This window comes from Sus scrofa, chromosome 11 (genome assembly GCF_054392235.1).
Source record: "Sus scrofa isolate SSC_HxYL_T2T_F1_AM1 chromosome 11, Sscrofa_HxYL_maternal_Yorkshire_Landrace_v2.0, whole genome shotgun sequence".
Taxonomy (NCBI): domain Eukaryota; kingdom Metazoa; phylum Chordata; class Mammalia; order Artiodactyla; family Suidae; genus Sus; species Sus scrofa.
This window is the reverse complement of record NC_139393.1, coordinates 51,812,130-51,822,181: the sequence shown is the minus strand read 5'-3', so window position 1 is coordinate 51,822,181 and position 10,052 is coordinate 51,812,130. Positions and strand designations below refer to the sequence as shown.

Here is a 10,052-nt window from a genome sequence, read left to right as displayed (position 1 = left end):
GTACCTGTAGCTTCTCATTCTTATAGCTTCTCTCTTCTTGTTGCCTGTTAATTGTGTAAGAGCCAAAGCATCTTGTGGACAGACTTGAATCCAGACAAACCTTGAGCAAATGACTTGTCTTCTGTTTCTTTCTTTTCTGTGTCACATATAATTGGTATGATAATAGCATCAATCTCATCAGGTCTTTCTGAAATTTAAATAAGTTAGTGCATCTAAAACACTTAGAACCTGTCACAGGAAACACTAATAAGTGCTAGATTTTGCTATTTAAATAAAAGAGAGGTCAGCAGATATGTGCATCCATATGCATGTGAGTGTGTATAGTTTAAAGCTCTCTATTTGGCCAATGAGAAGTGTTAAAAGACCAGCGAGAGAAAGTGGACAGTTATCCCAAACATTATGAGTTGGTACAAATATTCATGGGATTGTTCTTTTTTTTTCTTTTTACAGCTGTACCCATAGTGTATAGAAGTTCCCAGGCTAAGGGCTGAATCAGAGCTGCAGCTGTAGTACTATGCCACAGCCACGGTAATGCCAGATCTGAGCCACATCTGCAGACTATGATGCATCTTGCAGCAATGGCGGAAACTTAGCTCACCAAGCAAGGCCAGGGATTGAACCTGCATCCTCATGGACACTATGTTAGTCTTAATCCACTGAGCAACAATGGGAACTCTGGGATTGTTTGTTTTGGTGGTATCTCTAGAACTTAGTTCCTGGAACTCAAAGGGTATCCCAAAGTGAGAAATAAAGTTTTATAAGGATAAGATGCAAACAGTTGTATTTAGATTTTTATATTTGGATTTTTGGATTTTTGAACAAAGGGAAAAAACGCTAGTGATAGAAAAGATTTTGTCATTTTCAGAGTAAAAAAACTGTCCCCCACAAACCTTAACTCACAGTCTTGTCTTTATAGTAACTGTGTTTTACTTCAGTGGTCTCCAAACATTTTTGATCATACACTCTATCACTAAAATTATTTATGCTTGTATCACACACAATCACCTATTAGATTCATGTACTAATATACCATGTCTCTTCATTTTAGTTGGAACATTTTGTATAACTCCTAGATATGTGTTCCTTGTTTTATATACCACCTCTGTGACTAATGGATCTGATTAATGTAAAGGAAGCTTGCTTTTCATTTTTTTTGTGTGTCTGCTCTACTTCCCCTTAAAAAAAAATGTTGTGGTCCCACGACGGAAGTTCTATAGGTAGCTAGATATGATATTATGAACTGTTCTACAGATAGTTGGATATATGGTTCTGACTGCAGAAGGGAGGTCTGGGCTGGAAACTGACGGGGGATGGTGAAAGGTGCTGGTGAGAACCTTGAGAATGGTGATGCACCCTAAAGGAAGATGCATACCGTGAAAACAAATCTTTCTGGAACTCAACCTTTAAAGGTAGAAAAAGAAGCAGAACCCACAAAGGATCCCGAGAAACAGGAGAAGGTGTACAAGAACATCTGAATGTGTGTCCAAGCCAAGGAAATAGTCTGTTAAAATGAGGGAAAGCACAGAGGTTCTAAGGGACAACAGAGGTCCAAGAAAATGAGGATGGAAGGGGACAATGTGATTTGGCATCTAGGAGGTACTTGTTTTCTAAGTGGGGGAAAAAATGTCAATGAAGGGGTAGGCTGAGATGTAAGTGGGAAGGCAGAAACATGGACTAATCTTTCAAGAAATTTTCAGAAGATGGGAGGAGAGAGGAAAAGAATGGGAGAATCCGGAAGTCAGGAGGAGATCCTGTTTGTTTGTCTATCTGGCTATCCTAAGGAAAGGATGACTCCGTATGTTTATTTTTTGTTCTGTCTGGACACCTTGTCTCTTTTGGGTAAGACTTGACAGGGTTCATTCAGCTTCCATGTCTTCTCCTCGGGAGGTGTTAATAACAATTTTTGGCCAAATACCTACTGCATGTTGTGAAGACATACATACATACAGCACTGACCACTCCACTAGTCCCTTAGGTGTCTGTCACTCTGGATAGGTTTTGAGCTACTTAAACGAAGATACCATGTCTTCTTCATCTGTAAGCTCACAGTCTCTACCATACCACCCAGCCTGAGTTAATTGCTCAGACTTGCTCCTCCAGTGTGTGAATGAACAAAAAAGGCAAACAGGTGAGCAAAGAGTCCTGTGGGAAGGTCAGTCTGGCAGTAGTGTTGGGGACCGAGAGGAGGGCAGGCAGGATGCAGACAGAGGCAGTAAAGCCCACTTGCGGGTGCTGAGATGACCTAGTTAGAAGGGCTTGGTGCCCTAAATCAGGGACTAAAGAAGAAGGAGCTGTTTTAAGATGCACTTGAATGGAAGACATGTCAAAGTTTGGATAAAAAAAGAAGACAGAATTAAAGATAAAGATAACAGATGTCTAATTTTTAAAACAAGAAGAATAATGATGAGGAAGCAAGGTCTTGATTGCAGGGCTTGGGGGAAGGAAAGTGCACAGTGATAGGAGATGAGTTGGAGTTTAGGTTTCTGGGGTGGTCTCTTGAGTCTTTTATTTTTGTCTTCACGTCCTGTTCTTAGATCTTTTCCAGAAGCATGCTATCTTCTCTCTCTCTTTTTTGGTACTTGTGTCAAGCAGCAACCTATTCTTTAGTCATTTCCCTCCACAAGAAAAAAGAAAACATTCCTTCATAAAGACTTGCAGCAATGATCCTCCACTTACATCAAAAACATGTCAGAACAAAGAGAAACTTCCAGCTACCAAGATGTAACAAGCTTGGCACAACTTGACCAAACTTGGAACATCTGATTTAGGAATATTTACTGCTTTCTAAGAACATACCATTTATTGGTCAGACATGATAAAATATGTAGAACACCCAATGTAACCATCTTTGTTAATGTATGTATGTATGTATTTATTTATTTTTATTTATTTATTTTTCCTCTAAACAATGTCCACATTTGGGTCTTTACCATCCCTCAGTGGTTGAACCCAAACTCTTCTTTTTAGGTGAGATTACGTCACTCTTTTTATTAGCACTTGCATTTATAGAAATCTTTTGATAAGGATTAGAAACTATTCTGAGGCTTCTGTGCATTTTAAGAATTGAAAAAAGATGAAAAGAAAGGCATTATGAACAGCAGAGCAGCAGATTTGGGGGAAGAAAGTGTTAGGTATTATCATTCGGCACTTGTCACCATCCATTTCCTGAACCTATCCCCTGTCTAAATCTTTTGAAGGCCACTTCCACTTCTTTTCTCTCTTTCTGTAGCACACCAATAAAATCAGTCATCCCCTCAGCCATGAGCATGTAAAATGACTTCTTTTGTAGAACAAACCCTTTGTGTGTAAATAATTTGTTAGCCCCTTCCTCCCCCCAAGCATTGTGTTGGAAAAAATATCCAACATAAATTGATTGTATAGATAGCCTGATTGTAAAGCAAGATTAATATGAAAACACAAGGAGTCTGCAATAAAACCTACTAACTTAAATCATTCATATTTGTGCACAAGCATTCATATTTAGCAACAGTCCCAAGGCTGAGATTAAAGCTGTTTGGTAGGTTACTTCAAGGCCTTTTTATTGCTAAATCTTATTATGTCTCTAAAATGTAGAAATTAATCACCTGTCATCAAAGCTGCAGTGGATTATTGACTTCTAAATGTCTCTACAAATTGATTCATGACAGAATGAAACAGGAGACTGAACTAGCATTGAAATTCTTTTGCATGTGATAAAAAAGGTCTATTAAAAGCATTTCAACAAATGCTGCCTATTAGGTAATCATCACAAAGTACTTTCCTATCAAAATGAGGTGCTTCTGGAATAGTTTTGATGAGATACATTTTTTTTCCCAACACTGATATGGTAACATGAAATTATTCTGAAACCCCAGGAAGCTGATTTGGAAATCCATTTAATTTTTATATTACAGAGCACATGACTTATTTCTTAGTAGTAACACAATACAAAGATGGTTAGGGAAAATCTACTTCATTTGTGTGTATCTTTGCTTGTGTTTGTATATGTGCCTGTGTGTCAGATCCTAAAGATGATTCAGGTCAAGAATTTTAGAGAACACTTATAATCTGCAATAGTGGGGCTGCAATAATTCTTACCATAAAGATTCCTTCCATTGTCTCACTATATTCTTTTGACTATGCCCTGCCAACCTGTCCCTGTTAGTTGAATCAATAGTTCTTGAAACAGGTCAGTTTTGCTTCCCATGGGACATTAGGCAGTGTTTGGAGACATTTTTTGTTTGTCACAACTTCTGTGTGTTTGGGGTCTTAGTGGCATGAGGGGGTAGAGGTCAGGGGTGCTGTTTGATGTCCCATCACACACAGGACAGCCCCCCACAACAGAGAATTACTCAATCCAAAATGTTAATGGTGCCAAAGTTGAGAAACCTTGGTCTGAAATAAGATTTCAAGAAAACATTCCTTGAATCAGAGTAAGGGGAGATTTTTAAGTAGAATCCAGAACATTTTTCTTTAATCAAATTTGCCTCCTTGCTTTAGTTCCCTGGTCTTTCCTTTTTGGTAAACAATTAACTGCCAGTGATGGTTTCCTTTCTTTTCGGAACTTTCTCTCAGGGAGTTTCTTCTTCCAGCACATTCTTTGCTGTGTCCACACCCTGCACGTGTCCATCTCCCTTTCACCTCGATTCAGCTCTTTAACTTTTTAGCTCCGTAGAGAATGTCAAGGGTCAGTAGAAGAACAGTTACTGAGGTAGTTGCTGACCAAAATACATTCTGATGTTCAATTAGCATTCAAGAATAGGAATGACTATTTTTGATTACTATTACTATTTTTGAGTCATAGGAGAGAGAACATTGTGGAGTAGGTGACTTCTATTTTGGGTTTCTGTCTCAGAAGACTATCTACTCAGCCCAAGTACTCACAACAATTTAGAAACTTTTCATGAAACTGAATAACCAGTGTTACTGTTTGTTGATGTTGCTTTGGACAACAGGCAAGTTAAAATATGGCTTCCTCCAGACGGTGAGCTCCGCAAAGCCAAGAACAACACTTTATCTTTTTTTTGGAGAGGGGGGAAATCTCAGTGCATAAATCTCTCAATAAGTGAGCGAATTTTATTTTAATCCTTACCACTCAAGGATAGCTTAAGACAAGCACACAATTGAATGCATAAAGTCTTTTGTGAAGACAGCAATACCATATAAATGTCTTGTAGGAGCAGATGTAGTCATACAATAGTGATACATGCTGTTCCCATCTGCCCTGTGTCCTGTGCAGTTCCAGGAATACATCATGCTGTCTCCCTAGGCTTTGATAAAAGTGATTCCCTTTGCTGGGGAGGGATCCTGTTGTCACCCCCTTTACTTGTCCGCGGCTTGCTTCTCTCAGACATCAGATCCTCTAGGACTGCCTATGACTTGGTGGGAGCCCTTCCCCTGAGCTTTTGTGGTCCTAACCATGATATATCAGACCTACCTGTTCACTCATCTAGATTTTGCTTTAGATAATTGGCTCCTTGAGGAGAGGGGTTGTGTCTTGATCACCATTAAATGTCCCCACACTTAACACATAACATGGGACTGGCACATAGTCACCCACCAAATGCAGGTGGCATGAAGAGAGGGAAAGTGGAAGGCAGCATCTGGATGACATTGAAAACCTCTTCTATCGGTAGAGGTAGCACAGTTGACATGTTAGATACCTGTCAAGAGTTGTCCTCTGGAAAGGGCCCCAGGGATATGGTACAGGACATGTCACAGAGTCCCCAAGCCAAGGGGCACAGGCAGAGGGAGATGCATGTAGCCTAGACACTGTGTCTTCTAAACTGAAGAGTGAGGAGGAAAAGGCTACCAGAGTCATACATGATGGCTGGTTCTGGAGCTCTGACTCCTGCTTTGTATTTCACGGAGAGGAATTGCATTTGTTCTCCAGGATCTGGAGGGAATAGAACTAAGGCCAGTGGGTAGATAATATACTTTTTTTTTTCCTGGGAAAAATTGGTTTCGGAGAGTCAGAGCTGTCCAGAGATGAAACAGAGCTGCCTTGGGAGCAATATATTCCTTGTCTGTGTCTGTGCAGCTGGGTGAGACCCGGGTGAAAGTCTAGGAAAGGATACGTGTGCTCTCAGCCGGATGTTGAACCAGGACCCCTGTGAAGCCCCCATCAATGGAAGACTCTGTGGTGGTGTCATATGTGCCTGTTGTAGAAGATCTGACAAAACCTTAGCAAACCTTTCCTGGAAGCCAGGTAGGGCACTTATAGCAATCACCCTGGTAAAGAAAGGGAATCCCTGGATAATGCTAGAAACCCCGCCCAGCGTCCTCTCACGGGAAGTCACAACCCTTCTGTCCGTTAAAGTCTCCATGCAGGAAGGGCTTCTGGTCACCTCGGAGTCCTGGGAGTGACTCCTTACCGGTAGTTTACTGTTAATGTGAGACATTTGTGAATATTAAGAGAATTCCTGACCTGGGTTTACAGGGGAGCATCCATTTCTGTTTTTTCCCACTCCCACTCTTTCTTTCTCTCTCTCTCTCATCTTTATGTTTCAGTTCTCACTCAAGCAGATTATCTAGCACAATGTGTTAAGCAGTGGAGAGAGATGATGAAATGAATACCCAGTCTCTACAGAAGACTTGAATATATGCAATGAATTGTTAGGCAACTGCGGCAAAAGATTGAAAATGGAATCCATAGAGATTACCTTGATATATAAAGATAGTTTTAGACTTTGGACCCAATTTATCAAAGAGCTGAGGATAAGCCTCATAGCTCTGGTAGAGAGTCACCTGCACTGTTATAAAGACGCTGCTTCATGCATAATGCTTCTGTGACATTCCTCTTCAAGGCTTCTGAGGACTCTCTCTGGAGATATTCTTGGGAAAGTGGTGGCAGTGATCTTGAACTCTCAGCGCTTTACAGTCTGATGGCCATCAGCCATTTCAGCGTGTATATTATCTGGGCATTCATTCCATGAGGTTTTCTCTAGTTCTTTTTTTTTTTTTTTTTTCTCTTTCAAAACTCCGAGATCATTTCTGGCACTAGTTCCCTGAAACCTAAATTAGTTAAATTTTCACTGATATTTAGAGAAAGCTTTTGTTCATCTCATAAAGAACCTCCAGTCTTTTTGAAGACAGAGAACTTAAAAGTCAGCTTTGGGGCAGAATTCATGTGTCTTTGTCTCTTTCAGTTGATCTTGGCAACACCACACATGTAACCCAAGACCAAAATAAAGTTATGTTCGGAAGGCAGTCATGATTCAGTGATCTTATCCTGCAGAACGCCTTCTCTTGGCGTTTACATCATATAATTTGGTAAGCGGTTTACACATTGACTCCTGTGATTTTCAAGGGGCTTTTATGATCTGCCAAGTGGACAAATGTCAACAGGCTTTAAGGATTGATTTACCAGGATTTCTGTCTCTTGTGAACAGCTTACTGCAGCTCAGAATGAAACACATGTAAACAAGCTCAGCAATCTTAGTGGAAAATGTGGTTCCCACCAGACGTGGTGGCTTGATCAGAAATCCTGGTGGAGCTGTCTCTGTCCCTGCTTGGTCTTGGAAGTGTAACAGTTTTCCCTTTCACAGAATCGTCCTGGAAAAGTTCTGAGTCTGCAAAACTGCCAGTGTGCAGCCAGAGGATGAAAGTGGTGAGGTGTCAGCCCCCAGGAGCCCGAGGCTCACAGGCTGCAAGTCTTACCCCAAACGCCTGCTCTACTTTCTCCTGGCACTCACCCAATGGGCCCAACCCTCAGAACCTTGAACATGTTTGTGTAACCAGAGGTAATGCCCTGCCATGGGTACCAGGGGTGCAGACCTGCAGATTTCAACTTCAAGTGGGAACTGAGGTGAGCACCTTGCTAAGCGGTTGGAATTTCCAAGATTTCTTATTTTTGGTAAAAGAAAATAAAATAGCATATGGCACTTATATCTTTTCACTTCCACACTTGAAAATCTCTGAGCCTTGATTCTCACCCCTTTTTTTTTTTTTTTTTTTTTTTTTTAGCTTTACCCATGATGAAGGCCAAAAAAGAAGATAAGAAAAATAAGGAGTTCCCGTTGTGGCGCAGTGGTTAACGAATCCGACTAGGAACCATGAGGTTGCGGGTTCGATCCCTGCCCTTGCTCAGTGGGTTAAGGATCCGGCGTTGCCGTGAGCTGTGGTGTAGGTCTCAGACGCGGCTTGGATCCCGCGTTGCTGTGGCTCTGGCGTAGGCTGGCAGCTACAGCTCCGATTCGACCCCTAGCCTGGGAACCTCCATATGCCGTGGGAGCGGCCCAAGAAATGGCAAAAAGACAACAACAACAATAAAAAAAAAAGAAAGAAAGAAAGAAAAAAAAAAGAAAAAATAAGAGTTCTTGGTTCTCCAGCCTTGCTTTGTTATGTACCTTACCACTGGGTTGCTAGGAGATGGGACCACTTTCTCTGGGCTGTCAAGGGACCCTGGCTGTTTTGTGGCAGGGGGACTAGAGGAGAGTCATTGCAGAGGGCATAAAGGCCCATTGCCTTGCATGACAACTCCGCTAGAATTAGCACTTTGGTTATTTTTTTAGCATCTCCACAGCTGTCCTAACCATGTGGGAAGGGGTAGGGCAGCCTAATTAGCTTATTCCCTTCCCTCCCAGCTCTGTGTCCAAGTCCAGGCAGGCCTAGATATCCACAGGTCTCAAGGGGAAGTCGAATGTAGATTCTCCCTAAAATTTCCATTTGCTGCAGATTTTCATACAATATTTATATCTTCCACTTACCGGCTTTGCAATCTTAAGGAAATGACTTCATGTCTGTTTACAAGGGGGATCCTAATATTAACATCTCTCCCATAAGCTTGCTGTGAAGGTGAATGAAGAAACCTATATACAAAGCCCTGCACGCAGGAGACGCTCACAAAACCTTACTGCTCGCACTTCCCATCCAAGGAAACCCGAGGTATCAGTTCCTGCCTGTGTGGGCCTGTGACAACTCACGCGGGCTCTTTCAAATCACATTCTAAGCCCTGTTGGACCGGCCCCAGACATATGACAGGGGCCGATTGGATTGAATTGGTTCCCCTGTGTCGACAGTCTGTGTGATAGCAAGCCTCTACTTCAGGGAGAAAGAGGCTATTTGGGCATGGCTATTATTTTCTTAAATGCAGAATAAAACAGGATCAGCAGGATATTTCAGTGAAATATCTCGTTTGAACTTTCCTATTCATTTGCTCTTTTATGCATTCGCAGCCAGGGGTTTCCAGCTGATGCATTTGATTGCTCTCATGTACGGAGCGGAGAGACAGCAGAGAGGGGGTTCCTGTAGATTCTTAACTCATTGACAAAGGCTGTTGTGACTGTGGCAAGCCCCGGCGCTGACAGCCAGTTTCAGTCCTTTGTTGGGGTGAGGAGAGGGAGACAAGACCGGGATAGAGAAGGAGGAAGTTTTAATAGAGATCCCGAGGCTGATGAGCGCCAGGGCGTAGAGAAGGGCCGGGAGGAGGGAAGCCTGGAGTCCCGGGAGCATCGCCAGTGGGACCCTGGACTTGGAGACTCTCAGTTTGTTCCTGCTGGGTAGATGTCCTGGGACTCGGATGCCTCTCTTGTGACCTGAGTGCTGGACCCAAGCCCCAGGAGACCCAGGCCAGGCTCAGGACCATCAGCTGTGCAGTCGTGGGCACACCCCATCGGTTTTCTGTGGCTATGTCTACTTTTTTTGCTGGGTTCTACATTTTAACATGTGGGGGTCATTTACACATAGTTATACACAGGGTTGCTTTGAGGTTCAATTGCAAAAAAGGTATCATATAAATAAAACGCTGTGAAATATATATATTTAGTATGGTCAATTCTCTTCCTCGCTCAGCATCTACAGCATATAAAGTCCCTGCTGTGGTGTGGCAGGTTAGGAATCTGACTGAGGTGGTTCAGGTAGCTGCAGAGGTGGGGGGTTTGATCCCTAACCTGGTGCAGTGGGTTAAAGGATCTGGTGTTGCCATAGCTGTGGTTCAGATTTCAATCCCTGGCCTGGGAACTTCTGCATGACATGTGTGCCGCCATAAAAAAGAAAAAAAGAAAAGAACCTATAGTGTGAATATTCTTATGTGACATTCTGGGCCTGGGATAAGGGTAGGGGGCTTACATTGG

At 42.3% G+C, this 10,052-nt stretch overlaps 1 long non-coding RNA gene across 1 annotated transcript; it reads left to right on the top strand.

The window, feature by feature from the left end:
- Window positions 1–1,651: 1,651 nt before the first annotated feature.
- LOC102164197 (uncharacterized) lies at window positions 1,652–8,288 on the top strand. Its single transcript, XR_306232.3, has 4 exons — window positions 1,652–6,187; window positions 7,128–7,251; window positions 7,527–7,786; window positions 7,945–8,288. It is a non-coding gene; the product is annotated as an uncharacterized LOC102164197 (long non-coding RNA).
- Window positions 8,289–10,052: the final 1,764 nt, after the last annotated feature.